Source organism: Hibiscus syriacus, unplaced genomic scaffold (assembly GCF_006381635.1).
Source record: "Hibiscus syriacus cultivar Baekdansim isolate YM2019G1 unplaced genomic scaffold, ASM638163v2 tig00111105_pilon, whole genome shotgun sequence".
In the NCBI taxonomy this organism is placed as follows: domain Eukaryota; kingdom Viridiplantae; phylum Streptophyta; class Magnoliopsida; order Malvales; family Malvaceae; genus Hibiscus; species Hibiscus syriacus.
Genome location: NW_024062987.1, coordinates 379,000 through 404,826, shown reverse-complemented (window position 1 = coordinate 404,826; position 25,827 = coordinate 379,000). Strand labels below are relative to the sequence as shown.

At 34.3% G+C, this 25,827-nt stretch overlaps 2 pseudogenes; both read left to right on the top strand.

Moving 5' to 3' along the window:
* Nucleotides 1-1,595: 1,595 nt before the first annotated feature.
* On the top strand, nucleotides 1,596-15,529 carry LOC120153874 (annotated as a pseudogene).
* Nucleotides 14,870-25,203, top strand: LOC120154057 (annotated as a pseudogene).
* The last annotated feature ends 624 nt before the right edge of the window (nucleotides 25,204-25,827 follow it).

The following is a 25,827-nucleotide window of genomic DNA, read 5'->3' as shown; positions in this document are numbered from 1 at the left end:
TCTATAATTTTTACTATAATTTCACTAATGAAACAATATATTCCAATATATAAAAGATAATAATATAGCACGAGCTCGATCAAATTTTATGTTTATGTATTATTTATATATATTATAATTATTTTAAAATATTCTTTTTATATCATTTTAAAATTTTGATTTTATATTTTACTAACTATTTACATATGAAATTGTCAAATCTAACCACCATAAAAGAATGAGATAACTATATGATTGATCATTTTCTTTTATGTTTTATCTATTTCTTCATTGAATTTTAAAAAAAATATTTAATCAATTTCGTTTTTATTTAATTAAGATGTAGTCATTGAGGGTTAACTACCGTTAGATTTTTTAATGGATTGTCGATGTGTCACAATGAATATATAAAATTAAAAAGGGTAAACTACATAAATGATCACTAGTGTTTGAGTAATTTTTTGTTTTCCCTGCTGAAATTTCAAAATTGACAAATTGGTCACAAATCATCAAATAGTTCATTTTGTCTCTTCTATTATCTGCCTACGACATATATTAACCTCATTGGTTAACAACACATCGAAGATAGAAACCTAATTTCGTGTCAGCAAAAACGCCTCCATTGAAGAAGCTTTGGTTTTCTCGACTCGATGTGGTGGTGGATTGATGCATCTTTTCAGAGTTTTATTGATGAATACTCTTCATTCTTCCCATTGAACATCCGTTGTCAGTCTAGAAAGTCGTAAAGCAAGAGCCAAATATGAGTGTAATTTATATGATTTTCTTGTTTTATTTGCTTTGAATTGTTTAAGTTAATCCATGAACAATAAAACTGGGATTTTAATTTTAATTTATCTTTAAATAATCACATCTAAAATTCATTTTACTTCGCTAATTTTAATAATGACTAATAATTAGAAACAAGAAGACTAATTCGAAGGAGTATATATAATTGAAGAATAAGTTAAACAACAATGAATTCTGAGGAGAAAATATATTTAAAAAGTGAGTAAATTGAAATTTTATCTATTACAAAGTAGTATTTTATCTAAAGTAAAGTTCAAGAGAAAATAATGAAGTTGTTAGTGAGATTTTCTTGGATGCCAAACAGAGAGTGAATTTACTTAAGAAGAAACAAGCTTTAATAAGCAGTGTGGAGTATAGAGGATGAAGAAACCGTTTAGGGAGACATATATCACAAAATGATATTGACCAATTTGTTATTTTAAAAACTTCAGTAGAAAAATAAAAACTTATTCAAATATTAATGAACATTTGTGTAATTGACCATTTTTTATTTTATATATTTATTATGCCAAATCAACAATATCCTTTAAAAATCGAACGATAGCTAACCCTTAATGACTATATCTTAATTAAATAAAAACGAAAGTAATCATATATTATATTTTTTAAAATCAATGAGAAAAATGAACAAAACATAAACGAGAGTGATCAATCATATAATTAATCCTAAAAGAAATAAGCAAACATTGCATGCAAATATATTAAAGCCCAAACGAAAACCCATAATCAATGATCCATAGATAAACAGGTCAAAGCCCGTTTGTTTCGTCGTCTTCCTTAGGCAAAACCCAAGCCTACTGCTCACTGAGAGGGGTCGCATAGTAACCCCGAAAAGCACCTGAGCCGAACAAAACTACAAAAAAAAAATCGCCATTTTTTTAGAGCTAAAACTTTAAAAAAATTACGGAAAGGACTTTCAATAGAGAGGGACTCGACTACTCGCTTATGGCTAGCATTTGCAGGGAGGTATCGTATTATATAGTTAATTCATGTCGTCTTGATTGAGGGCAAGACATGGTTAATTCATGTCGTTTTGATTGAGGGCAAGACATTGTGGGAAGGTTCGAAGCTTCAAAACCCTAAGATATAGATAAGTAAAGCTGTTGAAGAGAGTGGGGACGTTTCAGTTACTCCTCGATGCTTTACCCTAGCTCCCAATTACTTGATCGCATATCCCAATTCAGGTTATTTTCGTTCTTAATTTTTGTTTTAGAAACCCTATAATTCGTGTACTGTTTCAAGTTAGGGTTTAATTTCCGTGATTCAACGCATTTGGGTTCCATTTGTTCCTCTTGGGTTTCTATACGCATTTGGATTGAATGCTTATGTATTTACGTGGTTGACTGTCATCTTTTGTGTTTATTTGCACTAATTTGAAGTTAAATGCTGAGGAAGCTCCTTAGTCTCTACGTTCCATTGTTTAGCTTCTAAATTTTGAGTTCTGCTGGTTATTGGAATTTGAAAAGAATTTCTGGTATCAAGCTATTTAAATGCTATCATTTGTTTCTACGTGCATGCATATTTATAATATGAGGAATGGTTATCGGATTGAGTGATAGAATTGTTGATTTCCATCATCCAGTATTGGTTTTGGCGTTTGGATTAGTGATGAGCTATACATTTCCTTCATCAAGCTTTTAACTATTTAGAGCATAGTGGCAACCTCTGCTAATGCAAGTTTAATATTGCTTTATGCGTTTTTCAATAAATATAAAGAGGTGAGTGAGCTTTAATTGATTTTTGAGATGCTTTGGTTATCTTCCCTTACCTTGTAACTGCTGTGCAGAATTGGGAAATAAGAGATGAAAGATATGCAACCAACTATTGATCCCCTTTTAGAAATTCATCGCTGATAAGATCAAAAAAAGTATTAATCACCTTTATTTTCCAGAATATCAGTCAGTTGGAGTAATACTGCTGCTCATTAATCCTGTTAAAAGCATTTTAAGAGTACAGTTTGTTCCTTTGTCAGAAAAGTATTTCTAAAGTGATCCTTCTTATGGTAAAACAATGTATACACTGCTTGCATAGTTCTTCTCTGCTGTATGCCCTTTTGGTTGTTCTTGTTCCATTTCTTGGGGTGGGGTGTGGGGTGGTTAACCTTTTTCTTACTTGTTGGTTCTATCCATATCTGAGCTTCTGAAAACCTTATATTTTGATCATATTGAGTTATTTTGATGATCAGTTTGCACAGTTGTGATTTCATACAAACTTGAATCCTTATTGAATGAACTAGTAGCACACTATCTTTACTGTGGTCATTAGGGTGTCTCTCGATTGCAACTTACCGAAGGGGAAAATATTTGTTCGTCATGGTTTTGCTGTTTCTTTTCTATTCATTATTTCCCTTGGTTTCTATTTACTCTACTTGTAATTCTATCTATATATATATATTTATTTTCTTTTCTAACATTTTTGTAGGTCACCAAGATATTCTTTTTTGAATTGATGGGAGGGGCCAGCCTGTAGATAATGCATGACTGTAATTCAGGATCCGCTCTCTTAGTAAATGCTGAGGTTGATTTCATGGGAGGGGTTGTTGATGGTGGAGTTGGGATTGGTGTCCAAACCTCTCCACTCAGATCATCCATTGAGAAGGCTGAAGCAGAGTTGAGGTGATTATTACATGCCACTTCTGTGTGCTCATAACCTTCTAAATTTTCAGAAAAATGCGCTTGGTTATCATTCCCAAGTACTGGCAACTTATTTTCTTTCATATTTTTCTCTTATTTATATCAGACATGAGTATGATGTTCTTGAGAAAAGGAGAAGGGAACTAGAGTTTCTTGAAAAAGTATGTTTTTTAATCTTCTTTTGCTTCTTCTGATTTCTTATAGATTAATATTCATCATAAAACACATTGCTATCAGGGTGGAAATCCCTTGGATTTCAAATTTGGCAATGCAGCTTCAGTTAGTGTCCAATCTACTTCCTTCACTGATCAGCAAGCACAACATTTTGTAACTAGGTATATTCTTTTTTCTGTTGTGTGTTACAGAACCATAGTTCTGCTTTATATTGGAGTAACTAGTTGATGCTTCCCTTATCCACTATTAATACAGTGAAGCGAAAGGTAGTTTTGCGCTGACTGCCTCACCTCATGGCGATTCTGTGGAGAGTAGTGGTAGACCAGGGTTTCTTGTGATTTGTGAACCCAATAGTGCCGATAATCTATTACTTTTTTATGGTGAAAATGAGTTACCTGAAGGTGAAGGGAAGTCTATGAATCCTCGTAAGAGGAATACTGTTGTTCCATCAGAGCAATCTTCACAGGTGGATGGGGCTCGAAACGCTAAGGAGTCAGAAGATTCAACTATTTTTCGCCCATATGCTCGAAGGTACAGGTCCAAAATCAAACGAGATGGAGCTCGATCGGGTTCTGCAGATATTGTTCAGGGTCGAGGTGGTCATGGTTCTTCTTTACCTGCATGTGGAGCATCAAAGGATGCGAAGGCTTTGACATCTGAACCAAATAAACAAAAGGACAAGAACACATCATCTGCTAATACCACAAAATCTGCAACTTCTGATGTTGATTTGGCTTCAAGGGTGATAACTTCTGATAATCAGCTGAATATGGAGTTGGATGGTGAGAAGGCTGCGGAAGAAATGTCTAGCCAGTCAAAGGGTGATCTATGTGAAAGCAAGGTTGATATCATAGTTTCCAAAACATTGATAGAGGACCTGCCTAAGGAACCTGCTCAAATGGAAGCTCATACATCTCCAATTGGTTTGGCTTTTGAGGAACCTAATCTTGTTGGAGGGAAGGAGCAGATGGTTTCAACCAGTCTTGAATGCCCACCTGGTGCAGGCACAAGAAAAGCTGAAAATGAAACTAATTCCCATCAGCTAAATGGGTTTGGTGATTGCAAAAGAGATATTAAAAACATAACAAATGAAGGGAAAAATAACAGTGAGACAATAGGGACAAAGGGCTTGGATTCGGAGTCATCTTGCACTAAACACAGCTCAAACTTGGGCGTAAACAATGATAATGATGTGTGTATTGATCCAAATTTTTTTTATTCTAATGGAAAGCCTGTGGAACAAATATCAGAAAAGAAAGAGTCACTGAACTTAGCTGTTGGTGAATTGGCAAAAGAAAAGAAAGAAATCAAGGCTGTTGATAATGATGCTGTCTTTTGTGATGCTAATGCTTCCATGAGTAAGAATCACTTGCTTAATGATTCCACTGTCAATGTGGAGGAAGAAGTAAGATCTGAATTGCAAAATGAGGTAAGTTGTCCTTCCAAAGAGGTGATGCAAAGCAATCATGCTGTATCAAAAGCTGAGAGGAAAGTTAGTACTGTGCAGGGTGATAATTCTAATTCCAACATAGACAAAAATTGTGCGAGTAGGCCGCAAGGCACAATGGATAGTTCTATTTTTGAGATTCCTGAGATGAATTTGTTAGGAATAACCTCTACTGCTAATGTTGATACTCGAACTAGTTCGGATAATCATGTGAAAGTGGTTGACAAGGCACATGAAGATTCCATTTTGGAAGAGGCACATATCATAGAGGTGGTTTGTTTATCTTTTTGATTGGTGTCAATGATGTGTGCCCAATTTAGATGTATTTTGCTTTTTCCTTTGAAAAGCTTAAAGGTTTTGGTATAATGGTAAACAGGCTAAGCGGAAAAGGATTGCAGAGCTATCTGTTGGTACCTTACCTTCAGAAAACAGTAAAAAAATTCATTGGTACTTTGTCCTTGAGGAAATGGCATGGTTAGGTCATGATTTTGCTCAGGTATTATTTTATTATTAAATATTTATTGAATTCATATTATGCATCCTTGAAATGACCATCCAGCTCAATTGGTAGAGCACAAGGTTCTTAACCTTGAGGTCGTGGGATCGAGTCCCATGGAGAGCATTTCATAATTTGGAGGTCTTCTACGGAAGCTGCTCTCAACCTAGTGTTGGGGACAACCTACTATCTTACCTCCCCCTTACCCCATTATATATGGGAACAAGGGACAACCATTTTTTTTATCTTATGCATCCCTTTTTGTTCTTTATATGAAGTTGGGCATGGAATGTAGTCACTGGCCTATAAACTTCCCATTTTGTTCTTTCTATGCTTATAGGAGCGTCTTTGGAAGTTGGCTGCTGCTGCTCAAATTTGTAGACGTGTGGCTTTTACTTCTCGATTGAAATTTGAAGAAAAAAATCGATATTGGAAACTCAAAAAAATAGCTTTAACCCTTGCTAATGCTGTCATGGACTTTTGGCATTCAGCAGAGGTGCTTCTAGATAGTAAGAATGCAAGTCTTGATCCAAAAATCTGTGGCCATAACTTGGTGGGGTCAAGGACCACTGAGGTTACTGAGACTACGACTACAGAACTTGATGTGGTACGTGTTATTTGTTTGACATTTATTGGTATTTGTTTGTAATCTATTTACGGATTTCTTTCTGTGTGGTGACAGTGATGATAATTTTTATGTTTAATTTTCCTATTAAAGCCTGGTGCGAGTTGCTTGGATATGCTTCAAATTGATTACAGTGTTCTTTGACCCTGTGTTTGGATTGTAGAAAGATAAGGGAAAGGAAAGTTAAGGAAACTGAGATCTTTTCCCCTGGTTGGGTCATTTTTTTTTATTTAAGGTAGGGAAAGACATTGGAGTTGAATATCCATTGCTTTCCCTTGAAACTCTTAATTTTCATTTACCCCAATTTTGGGGAAAAGCTAGGGAAAGGAAAGTAAGTTATTTTTTTAATCCTCTTAATCTTTTACATAAGTAATTTTATAAGTAGGATATAATTGGAAAAATTCATTGTAATCAATCTTTTCCTTTCCTTTCCTTTCCTTTCCTTTCCTTTCCTTTCCATGGTTTTAACCAAACAAAGTTTGTGAAAATTCCTTTAATATTTTTTCCCTTGCTAATTTAAACTATCCAAACAAAATATACATGTATCATTTCATTTCCTTGACCTTCATTTCTTTTCCTTTATATTTTTTTCTCCAAACATGATGTTAATGATGATTTTATGTTGGTTTTCAACTTAAACATTCTGTTCTCCAATACTTGGTATCTTTTGCTTGGTCTGGGGAAAATTGACTTATCTTAGAAATGTAGAGAGAGACTTTTGAGAACATGGCTACTTTATCAATTGTTGTCTTTTTTTTTAATCAGAACATTTTTTGCTTGGTTTGTTGGGCTTGGTTGGATTATTTGATGATTGAGTTTTTAGGCGCTGCATGAGAAGTTGATGTTCAACTGAAAAATTATTATGGCCTTTGAATTCCAGAACTAGATTCTAGAATATCCATATAATATTTTGAATTGAGTCATAGTTCTAGAACTGTTTAGGATATTTCTCCTTGCTTTTAGTTCCTTCTCTTGTGAAAGAAGTCCAGTACTACCTTTATATTCATTTTATAGTTCATATTAGACCTTGAAATATTTTCTGCCTTATCTTATTGTGAAACTGAAACATGATATGGAGCAGGATGCAAAGGAGGGCCAGCAGCACACTAGTAAGAACAATGAATTTGCTATCCGGGCTTATGCTCTTAGATATTTGAAATATAATAGCTCCCCAGTTCCATCACTTCTAGCTGAAGCACCAGCAACTCCTGATAGGGTATCTGATTTGGCTTTTATGGACATTTCTTGGGATGAATACCTAACAGAAGTATGGCTTAAATATTTCCTGTCTTTTGAGTTTTATTTGCCCATTATTCTTGGCTTTTGCATAGAACTTTTCAATCTATCTCTTCTAATAACTCATATCTGTGTAACCCAGCATGCCCAGTTCTGGACTCCTTTACTTGTGGTAATATTTTCTTTATGTTTACATTCTTTGCTCAGTTTTGTATGCATTTTATTGTCAGGAAAGCCTCTTCTTTGGAGTTAAGTCTGGAGCTATGGAAACCTATCGAAGATCTATTGAATCTTATTCGGTACGTACTGAGGTAAAATATTTCTTTTAACGAGTTTATACATGCCATTTTTCATTTGCTTTTGCTACATTTATTAAGGGTCAGATTCTGAAGGGCATAGTTCTCGACTGATATAATATATCTTAAAATACTTCAGTCATGATTATCATGAACTTTATATATAGTTCCATTTCTATTTGTAAATTACCTGACTGCCGCTGTCAGAACCTTTCTGCTCGATCTTGCTTATTATTGAAGGGTTTTCCCTCCCTCCAGAAAACTGGGAGAGCTGTACAAGAGGGGATTGAAATGCCTGTTTATGATGCTGGAGCAGGTAATATTGACTTTTTTTAATTTTTTTTGAGTTTCTTAACAATCAAATAGTCTTATGTTCCTAACAGTTTCATTGAATTCAGAGTTTGGATATGAAGACTTTGTGTATGATGAGGATGAAGGAGAAGCAAGTACATATTATTTGCCTGGAGCATTTGAGGGGGGACAATCATCAGAATTATACCAGGAATAAGCTAAAGAACCCAATGAAATCATATCCTGTGAGGCATTATAAAATAATGGCTGCTGATTTGCCATATGGAAACTGTGCTCATTCGTCAATGGTGATGGGAAAAAGGCCCAGCAATAATCTAAATGGTGATCCAATTCCAACGAAACGAGTGCGCACTGGCTCCAGTCAGAGGGCTTTAAGTCCTTTTAGCAGTGCAGCTGCTGCTGGGGGTTTACAGGTTCCAACCCAAAATGATGCTTCTAGTGGAGATACTAATTCTTTCCAGGACAATCAGAGTACATTGCATGGAGGATTACGGACCCAAAACAGCTTGGAGGTTGAATCTATTGGGGACTTTGAAAGGCAGCTACCATATGATTGTGCAGGAACACCAACAAAACCTAAAAAGATGAAAAAGGCCAAGAATCTCGTATGTAGGAATTCTTCTGTTTTAATTGATACTGGGGTCTCCCCCTGGAATGGTATGGATAGTCTCTTTATTTATCTACATTGTTTCTAAAGGTGCCTGGATTATGTTTCTGGTAGGGTTCTGCATACAATCAGGGTTGGCAGCTGGAATCTCCTGTTCACAATGAGCTGGTAATTTTTTAACCATTATTGTTCCAAGCTTTTTATCTTGATAGAAATATTTTTTCCCTTTTTTTGCTTCATAGTTTTCTTTCTATTTTAAAGAATTAGTATATTTCTTTTATAGTGAAGATTTTAATTCTTTTATTCTGCCTGCATGAAGAATTACTATTTTTTTATTCTGGTGTGTTACGTCAAAAGTGTACTTTTACCCAGCTTGAGATTCAATTTTTGAAATGTATTGCCTGTTTTTATTGGTTGCCAAATTCAGTCATATTTATACCGTTCTCTTGATTAAGTAAAATTTTCCATTTTCAAAGCTTTAAGGTTTATTATTTTCAACATTCCACCAGACCACATTTGATCCTGCTTTCCATGATAGTTATGAGGGTTTCAATATAACTAATTAGTCCTTTTATGCAGCCTTGAACTTGATCTGCAAGTTCTGTTTGTGTTTGCCAAAATTTTGTTCTATGTGCTCTTTTCTTATTAATGATCGCATGTCTAATGCTGCTATTCTTTCAGAGAGATTATTCCAAAAAGAGGCCAGAGAGTCATCAGCTTGATTCTAATGGAACCAGTGGTAAAGCTCTGTTTTTGTCGTATGTGATTAAATGGTTGGTTACTTGGTTGGATATATCTATCTGGTGTTATGTTTTTTGTCCTTCACATTTTCAGTTGCCTTTTTTCTTAGGTTTACATGGACAATATAATGTCAAGAAGTTGAAGATAATGAAGCAACAGCCTGATAGTGCTTATGACATCATCCCTCCCAATGGATCCATCCCTTCACCAGTAGGGTGCCAGATGAGTAATATGCCCAACCCAAGCAAAATCATTAGATTAATTCATTGCAGTGACAGGGGTAGAAAAGCCAAAACACCCAAGGTAGTTTTTCGTTACCCATTTCTTGATAATCTGGTTGATCATGTGCTTCATGGTTATCTTAGCTTTGGTGTGATTGAAACTTCTTCCAGATGTCTACCAGTCAGCCTTCTCCTGGTTGTCCATGGTCACTTTTTGAAGATCAGGTAACTCTTGTTTTCTTTTCTTGAAATTATTCTTCAATTTATATTATCGTTACTACGAGGCCTTGAGATGTGTCTGGATTTGTGTTCAGGCACTTGTTGTCCTTGTACATGACATGGGTCCAAATTGGCAGCTTGTAAGTGATGCCATCAACAGTACCCTTCAATTTAAGGTTAGTGCTTGAGCGAAAGGCCTATACAAACATATGCTATTATCTAGTGCTTCCTTCCAATGTGTGAGATAATTTAAATTGCAACCAATGATGTGTCTAGCTCTAAATGTGCTACTTATTCTTTTATTTGTGGATAATTTCTTTTTATATATACAGCAGCCTTTCTAGTTTTGTTTTTTGTCTTTTGGCCCTCACCTTGCTCCACCGTTCTACTTGTCACCATTGGGAAATAACCTTGTGAACTTCTCAATGTTTTCAGTGCATATTTCGCAAGCCTAAAGAATGTAAGGAACGTCATAAGATTTTAATGGATAGGAGTGGAGATGGAGCTAACAGTGTAGATGATTCAGAGTCCTCGCAGCCATATCCATCAACCTTGCCTGGTATTTTGAAGGTACCCCTACTTCCTGAATGCTTGTAGTTTTCATTTTACCGTTTGATTAATGACATTCAATGGATCTAATTTTATCTTGTATCATCGGCTGCTACTGCTGTATTTCATGCAGGGAAGTCCCAGACAGTTGTTTCAACGTTTGCAAGTGCCGATGGAAGAGGATACTCTGAAATCTCATTTTGAGAAATTTATACTTATCAGCAAGAAACAGCACTATCGACAGAGTCAGGTACATATGTGAAATTTATAGTACATATATTTTCTCTAGAGATTCTGGCATGTCAATGTCATATGTTTTAAGGAACAAATCAGTCTGATTTAATCAACTAGGTATTTTTGGCCAAATTTGATCAACTAGTTGAAGGTAGTCTTTTTGGTACCTTCATTAATTTCAATTCTTTTTCTTTTTATATTATTTCGAGCATTGATTTAAATTATGACTGGGCATTTTAAGGATGTCCGTGCACTGTTAATTTAATCTCTGAAGGTAGATAGGACTTGTTAAAATCTACTAGATTCACCTTACTCTTGCTATTTTGAAACATTTGCATCTATGCTTCAAGGACATAGGCAAGCTGGCATGCACCATTTTAGGATTCTATTTGTTTTATGATCAATACCAGTGTGCTATCTTCCGTCTCTTTAAATAAAGAAATATATGGATGATGTTTCACATCTTGTAATTGTGGATGTTGGTGCTCTGAAGCTGAAATGAAAATACTGAACTTCCAGTAAACTATTTGTAAAGTGAAAATAAATGATAATGTCAAAGAAGCAGACAAGTACTATTATCCTCTACCTGCAATTTCTTAAAAGGGTTTCATTAATGCTTCTTGGATAAGCTGAAAAAAGAAATAAAAGAAGTGTTCTGTTGGTTGAAGGTGGCCTTTCTCTGCTTCCACTTATAGAATAGAGGCTTGCTCTGAATCCTTAGTATCCTTAGCATTGTCTCTGATTTTCATCTCAGGTATTCATGTAGTTCTTGAGTAGTATAAAACATTAATATAGACAATTAAAGTGAATATTAGAATTTTATTACTTTGATAACATTGAATTAGCTGTCTTTTAACATGAGATGTTCCCCGATGTATGATGGAACTTTATTTGACATTAGACTGTTCTCTTGGAGAACTATTAACTTAAATTGATCCGAAATGTATTCCATTTTCAGAGAATCTTCACCTTTTGTTTCACAATTTTGTTAGCATTCAGTGGTGTGGCATAAAGTCTGGAATTGAACAAAACCTAAGCATCCTAAATCCTAATTTGTTTATTTTACCTTGATTCTTCAATTTTCCCTGACTTGGGCCTTTCAATCTTCTTTCTATGATTAAGCATGATAATCAGGATCCGAAGCAGATAGTTCCAATCCATAATTCTCATGTTATTGCACTTTCACAAGTCTGCCCAAATAACTTAAATGGAGGGATTTTATTGTAAGATTTACTGTTTTAGTTAATGTTTTAGCTTGTTATTTTATTCATGTTCATTAATTTTTTGTTGTGCTTGTTATTATGTTGCTTTTATTGCAATGCGCTGAATTTTCATTTTTGTGTTCATCATCTTGATAAAGGCCTCTAGATCTATGTGATGCCACTGCATCAAGCCAAGATGTTCCTCCCTTTGAATGTCAGGGTTCTCATATAAGTGGTTTAACCGTGTTGAGTCAAGAATATATTGGATCAATGCTTCCTGCCTCTGGAGGAAATTCCTCCCTGCAGGGATCTTCTGGCATGGTTGTTGGAAGTAATTTATCATCACCATCTGCCCCACTTAATGCAGCTGTGAGGTATAAAGCTTACGTGCAGCTTGCATGCATTCTCAGTGTTTACATACTTTCACATACTAATAGCACAAATTTTTGGGCCATTTGCTCTTAGGGATGGTAGATATGGTGTTCGTAGAACATCTTTACATGCTGATGAGCAGCATAGAATCCAACAATATAATCAAATGTCATCTGGAAGGAATATTCAGCAGTCCAACTTGTCCCTCGCCGGGACTGTTTCTGTATCAGATCATGGTGTTCATATGCTATCTGCTTCAAATGGCATGGGCATGATGTCTGGGATAAATAGAAGCATGTCAATATCAAGGCCAGGCTTCCAAGGAATGGCATCATCAGCAATGCAGAATTCTGGCAGCATGCTCTCCTCAAATATGTCAGGAATGCCAAGCCATGTCAATATGCACTCTGGGCCAGGTTCTGGTCAGACCAACTCGATGTTGAGACGACATGACACCACGCACATGGTGCGAGTAAGTTATTTTCTTTCCAGAGAGCAGTATGATTAAATCTATGCCTCAGCATACTTGTGTGGCTTGTGCTTCTTTTGTTCCGTGTAAATGGTTAAGTATTACATACAAAGGATCAACGTCGATATTTTCCCAGAATGTGTGGATTTTGAGGACTGCTTGATGTTAAAAACCTCATCAAAATAAAATTTAGACGACTTTAAACCTAAAGTTTTGTTTTATCATAGCTCTCTTGTTTCGGTCAGAAAGAGAATGAATTGTGGGTAACTAAATAAACACTTTCTTAAGGTTTTAACGACATGCTGAAATTCGGGAATTAGTATAGGCTTGATTGCAGGCTTCAATCGCTTCAGGTTGGATGTTAACAATTTGACTATATTAATGAAATTAACAGGGTGTATAATAGGTGTTTGTTCACCTCAATGGCATCAAATTGGATAGTATTCTGGCTCGACTGATAAACAATACCCATTCTGCAATTAATTGTTGATATGAACAAACCTTTCTTATGATTTTGTTTTATATTATACTCTCTTAAGACTTCTTTTTTTTCTCTTTTTTTAATAGCCTGGCCACAATCCAGAGCATCAAAGGCAATTAATGGTACCTGAGCTCCAAATCCAGGCCCAAGGGAACGGCCAGGGAATTCCTGCTTTCAATGGGCTGACTTCTGCTTACCCTAATCATCCTCAGCAGCAGCAAATGCCTCCACAGCAGCCCCATGCACCGACTAAACCTCATCATGCAACTGGGTTACAGCAGCAAGTATATGCCATGCGCTTAGCTAAAGAAAGGCAAATGCAGCCACAACAGCTACATATGCATCAACAGCAACATCAACAGTTTGCTGCATCTAGTACTTTGATGCCACATGTTCAACCTCAGACCCAACTTCCCATCTCTTCTCTTCAGAATAGTTCCCATATTCAATCTCAAGCATCACCTCCCCTGACGTCAACTGCACCAATGACTCTTATCACAATGCAGAACCAGACGAAACACCTGTCCCCTCATGGGTTAGGTAGGAACCTCCAACTTGGTACTAGTGGGTTGAACAATCAGATAGACAAGCAACGACAGCAGCAGCCTCTACAGCAGCAGTTTCAACAGTCTAGCAGGCACCATCCTCTGCAACGCCAACAAATGCAGTCTCAACAGCAGGATAAACCTTTGAAGGGAGTGAGAAGAGGGCTGATGCATCAGAAACTTTCTACTGATCTTGTTCATCTTAATAGTGTTGGCATGACCCCAGGCAACCAAGGTGCTGAGAAAGGAGAGCATATGATGCAATTAACACAAGGTCATGGCTTGTATTCTGGGCCAGGTGTAAGCCCTGTCCAACCACCTAAACCTCTAGTTTCTTCTCAACCTTTGAACCATTCCCAGCCACAGCAAAAGCTAATGTCTAGGGCAGCAGCACCTTCTACAAAGCAAGTCCAGCAGGTGGCTACTGATTTCGATAATAGTTCCCAAGGCCAGATGTCCCCAGTGCCTTCTGGTCATACACTTTCATCTTTGAATCAATCTGTGCCGCTAGCAGCTATGGGTTCACACCAGCAACATTCACAGCTACAGTCACAGCTGAACCAAAGGCAGGCTAATCAAAACCAACCAAGTGTTCAAAAGATGCTTCAACAGAAACAACAAATGAACTCTGACTCGGCCAGCAAATCTCAAGCTGAGCCAGTTCAAGCTGATATACAGCCCAGGAAGAATGCTTCACAGATGGGTGCAATGACAACCATGGCAATGCATCAGGCTGTTACTGATTTAGTTAATAATATGGTACCTGTTGTTTCTCCTTCTGTTGGTTCTCAGTGGAAATCACTTGAACCAGTGTATGATCCTGTTATGCCAAATGTGGCCTCCGAGGTGGGATCCATAGGTAGCACTCCTCTCACAACTTCTCCTAGTAGAGATCCAGGACCTTTTGTCAGCCAAGGGCTAGGGCGGAGACAATTATCAGGTGGTTTACCCCCTCATGGGAGTAATGATGGAGTGCAGTGGTCGCAACAGCCACAGATACAACAATCTCCCACACCACCACCTGCTCAACAACACTACCAGCCACAAGGGCAATTACAACAAGATCAACATAATTCTCCCCCACAACAGTTGCCATTGCAGCAGCAGCCACAAGCACAACAGTGAAGTCTGCATCTGCAATCAGTACAGTGCAGTGTGTATCACAGGGCTTCTAATTCTAAGCTAGAATGAAGTAATATAGTTGATGGAGCAGTGCTGACAGCTATGGGTCCTGCTAGGGTTGGGTTTGCATGCCCTTGTAACAGCACTGTAAAGGTAATAACAAAATATATATTTAGGCAGGTGTGATATGGTGTTACTATATTTTAGGCTTCCGTAATAGGCAAAACTAAAATATGCAGAATTATCCGACTGTTGTGATATCAATGATGATAAATGATAAATTATCATAAGCTTTTCTCTCTCCCTCCCAATGCACCACGCACCCTTCTGTTTATTGGAGGCCTCAATTTTTTTGATGGCTACTTTCTACAGCTAGCTAGCTGTGGGTGCTTGGCCATGTAACTATTTGAGTTGTGTAAATGTGCCTTTTTTCCAGTTTCTTTTTCTTTATTTCTTTGGTATCTAAATTTTCTTGAACTTGGATGGAGAGTATACACTAATTGAGCTATGGGTTTTGTGCAGATGAAGCCGGTTAATCCATTAGGGCATAGTGATGTGGAAATAGGTCATTGCTATATGCAGGTTAGAAATTCACTGATAAAAAGGACTTTCTATTTTTGTTTTCTACTTTCTTTTTGGGTTTTGGGGGATAATGTATATGGCTGTGTTAGACTATAGAGAAGACGGAGACAGATATAGAGGCATTTGTACATAGGTCACATTTCCATTTTCTTGGTGCTTTCTTCCTCTTTTTCCATGGTCTCCATAGGAGGGGTCTTATTTCTTTTTGCCCCACTAGATAAGTTCATGTATCCTTATCCTTTCAGATCAATGTTAGTTCACTTAGTAGCAATCATTTTTATGGACAAAAGCCTTTGAAAATTTTAGCAATATATAAGATTTCTGGATACATTGGTTGGTGGCATTAGAATGATCAAAATTTGAATATAGTAACTATTAAAAGGTGAAATCCAATGGGCCTGGGGTTTGAATCCCAGTATCTGTGTTTTCCCCTATCCCTAAAGCCTCCTGTAAACCATTCCATTTCCATTTCCATTTCCTTTTGGCTGTAATAAATACTAATTACAAGCCCTGGTGTTATCTTAAGTGGATTAATTTTGTTGGAGGTAAAACGCTGGTCCGGACCTGTCTGGAGGTTTAAGATCCGTAATTTTGGTGCCATCTGAAATGCACTCCGGATCTTATTATGATCTTTGATTTGATTTGTTTTGAATTTGAAACAAATCAGTCTTCTAGAAGAACTCTATTGCATCTCATTCTGGCACTTCCTTTGCTTTTGCCCTTTCAATTCTTATCTAGTTTGGTTTTGCTGTGTAACTGAGGTGAACAATTAAGTGCAGAGGACTTTGGGGTAGTATTTTAGTTGTGCTTTACTTTCTTTTTTACGTATTTGTACTATAAATTATAATGCAAAGTTATGGCCAGTGTGTCACTTCTACACAAACCCATCCTGTTTACATTTAATGTAAAATTTAGTTATACAGGTTTTCATAATTTTTATACGATTTATATGTTTATTTTACTGTCATGATTTATGCTTATATTCATGCAAATAATGTCATAAAATTTTCAATAAATAGAAAAATGGTTTAAATTGTTAGATGTCTGCATGGTATAGAAGAAATCTTAGAAGGGATTGTATCAAAAGCAAGAGGGACAGGTTGTTGATTTCAACATGTGGAATTTAGCTCAAATTCACCTTTCAGAATGTATGGTAATGTCATCTTCTGTTTCTTAGATAATGTAAATATATTTTTTATGAAATTTTTAATAATTCTATCCGATTTTCTTGTTTTGTTAATCTAATTCTTTTAAATTTGACCCGTTCATGATATGGGTGATTCGTTTAGTCTGGTTTGAATATATTTAAATTTAATTATAAAAATATACTTTTAAATTTAAAATACAAAATGTGGGTGAAGTGTACGGAGTCTGAACTTGATTTTTTTAGTATTAAATAATGTACGAGTTTATAGACATCTATATTTCAAATGAAATACGTAATGTGAATATGTCCTCTTTTATGTTTTTGTACATTTGGTTTGAATTGCTTAGAACAATTTGTTAATAATGTTTATGTTATAGTTCATTCTTATACATACTTGATAATATTAAGGCTTAATTATAAAATAAGTGTTTCAAATTATACCACTTTTCTTAAAAAGGTGTTTAAATCTTTTTTCTTGAATCATCCAAATTTTCGAGTTTCTATTTAAATTTTATTGTAAATAGTTACAATATTATGATATGATTTGATCTTAATTTAAATGGTATTTTATAACCATATACAATACATATATATTTTTCATATATAATTTACATATAGCATACAAAGTCGATGGACTCATTTTACAACTCAAATTGAATTTGAAATTTTTTTGAGTCGAACCAAGTTTATGAAATTACAACTCGAAGTTAATTCGAGTTGAGTCGAAAAAATAGATTTTTCGAGTCAAATTGAGTTTTGATCACTGCTATCAACAATTTTGTGTTCCTTTTAACGACAAGTGACCAAAATGGAATTAAAATGTAATTTTAAATATAATTTTAAAAAGATAAGGGTACATTATACCAGAGATTACCCAACTATAAGCCTCTTTTCATTTTGACCATCTTTTTTGAATTCTTGCCAATCAGACCATCCAATTATTTGAATGTGTTCAATCAGACCATGAGTCGTTAACATTTAACTGAAGTGATGATGTGTCAGTTAATAAAAAATGATATAATTACACATTTGGACTTCGATATTTATACATTCTTTTAGTTTGGTCATAATTTTAATTCAATTTGATAAATTTAACCTCCAGTTAGGTGTTAACATGAGTCGCTACTAGATTGAAGGATATTTTATTAATTTTAATTATTTAATTTATTTTTATTTTGTATCCAATCAGCTGGTGACACGTTTCACCACACTTTATTGTATACAAAATGTGGAAAATTTTCAACTTTCTCTTGGGAGATTAACCAACACCCCCATAACTCCTTTAAAGGCATGCCAAAACCACTTGGCTGAGTCTCTCAATTGGTATTGTATTCCAACATTTTATATATAATATGTTCTAACCAATGGTAGAGAAAAATAGGAAACTAACATGATTTTAAATGGATTCAAATTTATATATTGAGTTTTTCTATAAAAAAAAAGTAAAATTTAGATTTTTATATTTTCAAACTATCTTTATTTTTATATATAATTATTAAATTATTTTTAATATAATAAATAATTTAAATTTGTACATATAATTATTAAATTATTTTTAATATAATTAATAAGTTTAATTTTATTTAATAATTATATATATATATGATTAATTATGTTAAAAAATTAAAATTAAAATTTGATTATATAAAAATAAATATAATTTAAAATCTAAATTCAAGTTTCGATAAAATTAATTTTTAAATTATTTTAAAAATATTAATTTTATTTTTATACATATTAAATTTATTATTATTTTAAATATTTTAAAATTTATTTTTATACAAATAAAGCATAATTTTAATTTTTAACATAATTAATAATATATATATTAAATAAAACTAAAAGTATTAACTATATTAAAAAATAATTTGATGATTATATAAAAAATTGTATAAAAGTTAAAGATAGTTTAAAATAAAAAATCTAAATTTTACTTTTTAAAAAATATATACGTTAGTTTCTTATTTTTCTCTACCATTAGTTAGAATATATTATGTATAAAATGTTGGAATACAATACCAATTGAGGGACTCGGCTTAAAGGTTTTGGCATGCCCCTAAGGGGTTGTTTGGTTTGGAGAATGTGGGATTCCCATGAGAATGAAATCTACATTCTCACGTTTGGTTGATCGGGAATCTCATTCCCGGTAATGTTTTATTACCAATAGTGAATTTTTTGGGTATATTACAGGGAATGTCATTACTCCCTTCTCTTAGGTATAGGTATTGTCGGATTACCGGCATATTGGACTAAAATGCCCTTAGTTTTTTTTTTTCAAAAATATCATTCTTCTGTCATTGAATAATAAAAATTCTACGAAGGTTAAATTATAAATTTATCCTTAAACTATTTTAGATTTACAAAAAAAAAGTTTATAATTAAAATTTTATATGAAGTTCAGGGGTTAAAATAAAATTTTACCCTTTCATTAAACCTTTTTATATTTTCAATTTTGTAACAAAAATTATATAAATTTTATGAATTTAAATTTTTTAAAGAAAATATATAAATATTTTTCAACTTGTTAAAAAAACAAATATATAATAAGGATAATTTGATCAAATATACATTCCAATAATCTTTTATTCCTTTAACCAAATACGGTAATCTTACATTCCTGCTAAACCAACCAAATACAAAATACAACATTCCAGTAATCGTATTCCCTGGTAATCTTTTATTCCTACTGTAATCTTACATTTCGCGAACCAAACGTACCTTAAAAGGTTGTGGGGGGGGGGTTTGATCCCTCTCAAGAACAAGTTGAAAATTTTCAACATTTTGTATCCAATAAAGTGTGGTGACACATGTCACCATAGGATTGAATACAAAAAATAAATTAAATAATTAAAATCAATACACAATTGAACAAATTGAATTAGTAGTGCCACGGGCAACCATTTTTTTTTTTTTTTTGATGAATGATATCAATATATTGCCACCACAAACAGAATACCTTATCAACAGAACAACCACAAAAACCAGCTAAAAAAAATAAAAGAAACACATACACTAGCTGCCAGGCTAAACTAATCTCATTATTCACATCAATTTGCTTTCCCCATAATTCCAGCTTAACCATATCTTTGATCCATCCAGCCACCTCGGCAACAGTGATTAACTTTCCAGCAAAAAGTTTCTGGTTCCTCGCCTTCCATATCATTGCAATATGGCAATTCCAATCCAACTTCAGCACCCAAGAGCGAAACGACTTGCCCTTTAAACTCCCACAGGCCCATCGAAATTCAATCTCCCAGTCCATAACCGACCTATCAACTATCCTACCAAACCAAACGAGACACCTCACACTCAAAACAAATGGTCTCTAGTTTCCTCGGCACTCGCACATAAACCACCACCACCATCAATATCAAGGCCGAAAGAAATAAGCCTACTTCTAGTGGGCAATATGTCCAACACGACCATCTAAGCAATGAGCGAATTTTTTGGAATATGTCCCGGATACCAAATCAGGCGCTCCCAAGGAACCTTGTCCCTCTTGCTCCTAATCTCCATTCACATCATCGAAATCGATGATAGAGCCAAAAACCCCTGCGCTGAAACCATTTTTCCCCTAAGGCTCAACAACGTTCTCCAAGTCCAACTACAATGATGGGGACAAGAGAGGTCCCAAAACGAATTATTCTTGATGATGTACGAATGAACCCAGACAACCCAAATCGAGCCATCCTTCAACAACGCCTTCCTAATAAGAAATAAAAAGCACGCCTGGTTCCAACACTTTAATTCTTTGAGACCAAACCCCCCCTTCCGACTTAGGATAACAAATTGAGGTCCACCCCACTCCCGCTCCCTTTGCAGCCTTGTCTTCACCCTTCCAAAAGAACCTGGAGTAAAGCTGATTGAGCCGATTAATGACCGCATCTGGGAGAGCCAACTGACAACTTCAAAAGTTCTGAATACTATAAATCATAGTATGGATAAGCTACATTCTCCCCGCATAAGATAGAGTCTTCGCTTTCCAACTTTATAATCTAGCCGCAATATTATCAATAAGAGGGGCACAATCTTTAACTGAGAGACTCCTAGTAATGAGATGAACCCCAAGATACCGAACAGGCAGCTTACCACAAACGATTCTCGTAAGCTCATTAATCTCCTTCAAAGTGTTCTCCTCAATCCCCACAGAGAATAAAGCAGATTTGTTGGATTGGTTTTAAGCCCCAAGAAACTATTGAACAAATTCAAGCCCTCACATATTCCCAAAACCAAATCTACAGTGTCTTTGGAGAAATTAGCAATTCATCAGCAAAACAGAGGTTTGTAAGCTTGATCATGTGGTACTTCGGATGAAAGCGAAAAACACCGTACTCAGCAGCCTTATCCAAAAGCTAGGAAAGAACATTCATTACGATCACAAAAAAAATAGGGGGATAAAGGGTCCCCCTGGCGACCCCTTTCGCTCCCTCAAAAAACCAACTAAACCTCTATTCAGCGAGATAGAAACCCTTGGCGTAGTTACACACACTTCAATCCAATGAATCATCACCCTCGACATATCCAAAGCCTCCAAGATAGACAAAAGAAACTTCCAATCAACAAAATCAAAAGCTTTTTGTAAATCCAGCTTGAGAGCACACCTTGAAGAGCAAGAAGCCCTATTGTAGCCCTGCACTAACTCCTGTGCTATCAACTTATTATCAGTGATAGCCCTGCCATGGATGAAAGCACTTTGACTACCATATATAACCTCAGGAAGAAACGTGCAACATCTCAAAATTTGGGTCGGTCATCGGGTCGATTTCTAAATTTTCAGTAAAAATATTAATATTGATATTTGTAATTGATAAACATTTTCTAAAATGATTTGAAGGGGTTGAATTAATTATTTTTAATTTTGGGAATTTATAATTTGATTTTACAAGTGACTAAATTAAAGAAATTGGAAATCGTGTTTTAATGATTAAATTGTAAAAGATCACAAATAAAAATCTATAAAGCTTAATTATCATTTTGTAACAAATCGATAATATTAGTGAGTAATTTATAATTTTAAAAGTTTAGTGGTGAAAATGAAAACGAAAACTTACTTAAACTTTAATGACCATCCGTATAGTTTACCCTAAACTATTTGAATCAGATCGATTCGGCTCGACTTTTTAACTTTAAAATTTTTTGGTTTCAAAACCCAACACCCAATAGTCCGTGGTGAGTAGTGACCACAAGACAGCAGCAATTTTGGAGTTTTGTTTTGTTTGTCAGCATACATCTGCTTTTTTTTTATAAGTAAGAATTTTATTATCTAAAATAGTAAAGTTTTGCTATAATCCAATCAACCAATTAATATAAAAAGAAAACTATGCATAACTATACAAAATCAATGATCGGTAGAACTATAAGTCCCAAGCATTTCATAGGTTAAGATTAGTACTAAGTTTTCCCCCTAAGACTAAATCGAACAACATCAATGATTTCGTTAAGCAGATTTTCAGCAGGTCTTGACCGATTATGGAAGATACGCTGGTTCCTTTCCTGCCAAACAGTATATATAAAAGCTGACCAAGCAATTTTCAAAATGAAGGTGAGAAGAGATTTCCCTTTCCATGAAATGATTGTTGTAGCAACCGTTTCCTCCCAATCCAAGTTCGTAGGATTCATTCCATTCAAGTTCAAAATAAAATTCCATAAGCAGGCTGCTAGAGAACACTCAGAAAAAAGGTGGTTTCTTGTCTTTTGAAAAATGTTATAGATTATGCAAGTTGAATCAGTGTTAATACCCATTCATTGCAGGCGGTCTCTAGTTGGTAATCTGTCTTGTAAAACAATCCACACAATTAAGGAATGTTTCGGTATATGTATGGGAAACCAGATGAGCTTATGTCAAGGAGCTTTCTGTCCTTTAGGTCTAATTTCATTCCAAATATCCTTAACCAGAAAAGAGTTAGAAATAAATGGCACTACATCAGCCCTCATTTTTAGAATTCGTTTCGTGCTCCACCTAACATTTGAACCAGGTTCGAACTGCCAAAAATCACTATCTTTGATGACATAGCTCTTTAGCTAAGCAACCCAAAGGGATCCATTACCAGTTAGAATTTTTCGTATTGAGCGAAGGAAAGGTCTATACTTTGGCAGACGTTAGTGAACACAACAATGCTAAAGACTGCTGGCTTGTCATCGGGGGTAAGGTACATCCTTTGTTTTCTAATTTAGCCTCCACTCAATCTGGGCTTACTTTTTTTTACTGGTAAAAAATGGTTTCTTTTGTTTGCATGTACAAAAGTTTGATACTTTAACTTAATTATGAAGTTACAAGATTTGAATGTTAATGGGTTTGGGCTAGATAATAAAATTTGGATCTCTCGTAAGTCCTAACGGCTGACTTATCTGTAGAAGCCTAATACATTTCATGGTCTATTTTTCCTATATGAATAATGTAAATGAGACGAGATAGATCGTGAGCTATTCGAGATTGAATCGATCAAAGTTTGATAAATACTCGACTCAAATAGACTCGACTCGATTTCGAGTTCAACTCGAGTTCTTAACGAGCCGAAATGAGCTGCTTGATACTCGACTCAAAAAGTTCATGAGCAGCTCGAAAATATAATATATTAAGATTTTATTTTTTTAAATAAAATTTAAATAATATGTTATTTTAAAAAAATACAATACAAGGTTTTCATGTATTTAAAGTTCAGGTTTGGGTTTGAGTTTGAGACTTTGATCGAGTTAAGTTTAAGATTTTTTTTTCATTTTGAGCCTTTTTGAGCTTTTACGAGCTTCAGTTCATGATTTCGAGTTCGAGTCGAGCTTAAAAGTTTTAGGCTCGCGAGTTTTCGAGTCGATTCAAGCTCAGCAATACTCGCACTCGACTCAGCTCGTTTACAGCCCTAGATTCAATATCACAATCTTGGAATTCATTAAGGGTTCATTTGTTTCATGGAAAACAGATTCCGGAAAATGAATTCTGTAAAATTAATTACAATTCTTAGAAAACATTTTCTTGAAAACATTTTACGGTGTTTGGATGATGTTGTGTAATTCATTTTTCACTAGTCAATAATTTTTTAAAAATTCTTTATTATAATCATCAAATACAATGAATAATATTATCTATTAATAAAATAATAATAATATTTTTAAATATAAAAATAATTTATTTAATATTATTTGTGTCAATATTATTATTAAAATGGTATATCTATAATTTTATAAATAAAAATATTACAATTATTATGTTTTATTAAAATAAAATTATTATAAATTATTATTTATTAAAATGAGAATAATATATTATTAATTATATTAATTATTTACTAAAATAATAATAATATTAAAATATAAAAAATATAATATTAAATAAAAATATTATATTATATTTTAAAGAGTATATATTAAATATTCAACAATTAAATAATATTATTTTATGAAATTAATAAATAATATTAATTTTATTAATAATTTATTATATATTATTAAAATAAAAGTATAATATTTTTTATTTAAACTAGGTGATTACAAGTAGTGTATGTTTTAAATATACTCTCAACTATTTAACAATAAACGTTCAATCACCCTGATGTAGTCGCTAATACTCGAACCCGTAACCTCTAGGAATAACAACGATTACTTTAACCAATGAGGTAAATTGATTCATGCAAGTGTAATAATATAATTATAACAATAAAATATAATATCATATTATTAAAATGATCAATAACATAATTTAATAATTAATATTTTTATTAAAATTGTATCAAAATAATATTTTAATATTACATATATGAAATAATAATCTTTTGAGTGTTTATGCTTTGAAGTAAAAAGTTCATAAAATGACTTACGGAAAATCATATGGTAAGTCATTTTCCAAAAAATGCAAAAGAAATTCAATTGACCAAGAAAATAAATTACATTGATCATCTGTTTTCTACCAACCAAACACTAGAAAATGAGGAAATGTTTTCTGAAAAATAAATTATAGTGAAACAAACAAACCCTAAATGATTTTAGTATTAAAAGATAATGTTGTTTTCTTTAGATGATCTGTGTGTTTGAATAGTTGTGTTTGCGGTATGTGTTTTGTAAAAAAACAAAAAATAATTCTAGACAAATACAACCTTGTAATCACTTCAATGCAGTGTATGGTTTGAACCACTGATAACTGATGTGCCATGTTGCTACCTTTAGATTTTGTAATAATAAATCAGTGCCAAATTTGTAGCAACATGAAGCACTTTTCAGCTTTTGAGTTGGAACCATGTTCTATGTTCCATTCCAATTTTCGACCCCTTTACTTCCCATTTCTATGTTCAAACAGGTATACAATGTAACGAAATTTTTGGAGGACCATCCCGATGGCGATGAAGTCTTGTTGTCTGCAACCGGTACGACAAATATTTTTCTTTTTTTTTTCTTGTTTTGTATGATCTAATGTCCAAATTATTGCGAAAAGGTGGAAATAACATTGGCGTGGTGTGTGGCTCGCAGGGAAGGATGCAACCGATGACTTCGAGGATGTTGGTCATAGCAGCAGTGCTAGAGCAATGTTGGATGAGTTTTACGTGGGTGACATCGATACATCAACCGTCCCCACCAAGACAAAGTACACTCCTCCGAAGCAGCCTCACTATGAGCAGGCTAAGACCTCGGAATTCGCTGTAAAGCTTCTCCAATTCCTCGTTCCCCTCCTAATTTGGGATTGGACTTCGGCATCCACTTCTATACCAAATCACCAGCTTAAGCATTGACACCACAAGAGAATGCTGGAAAAAATTTCTTCACAATAAGGTTATCTTAGTTTAAATTTTGTGGGACTGTGGCATATGTGCTGGCTTTGTCCATCGACCAGTTCCCGGTGCCCACTTTTCAATGTAAGATCTAAGATTGTAACATTTGTTTTTGGAAAACTTGATTTTCTTGCTCAAATTGTAACCTTGAAACTAGTCCTTTTGAAACCAACCATGTTCTGCACTTTGTTCCATTGGTTTATGAGCAAAATTCAGGTCAATGCTGGCTGTGAGCAAAATTCCCACATTGTGCTCATCATGGAGGTCTGAAATAGTTCCTAGTTCCCGCCGAAACCATCCGAATTTATTGGTAGCATATAAATTTATGTCTTAATCTTTGTTTCAATTTTAGACCTTACTAGGACTATTTTGCTGAGTTTCTAGGATTTGACATTTACGGCTTACGAGTTGTCTGAGATAAAGTGATCGGACATGTCCATCCCGGAAAATGGTTTCTCGGCTAGTCCTTGTACTTCCATTTAGCTTAGGGTACAAAATCAGTATACCAACGTCTTTGAATGTTCATGGTATGCCTTTCATGGTGTAAAATTATGGAAAGAGATGATACAAGTTATCTC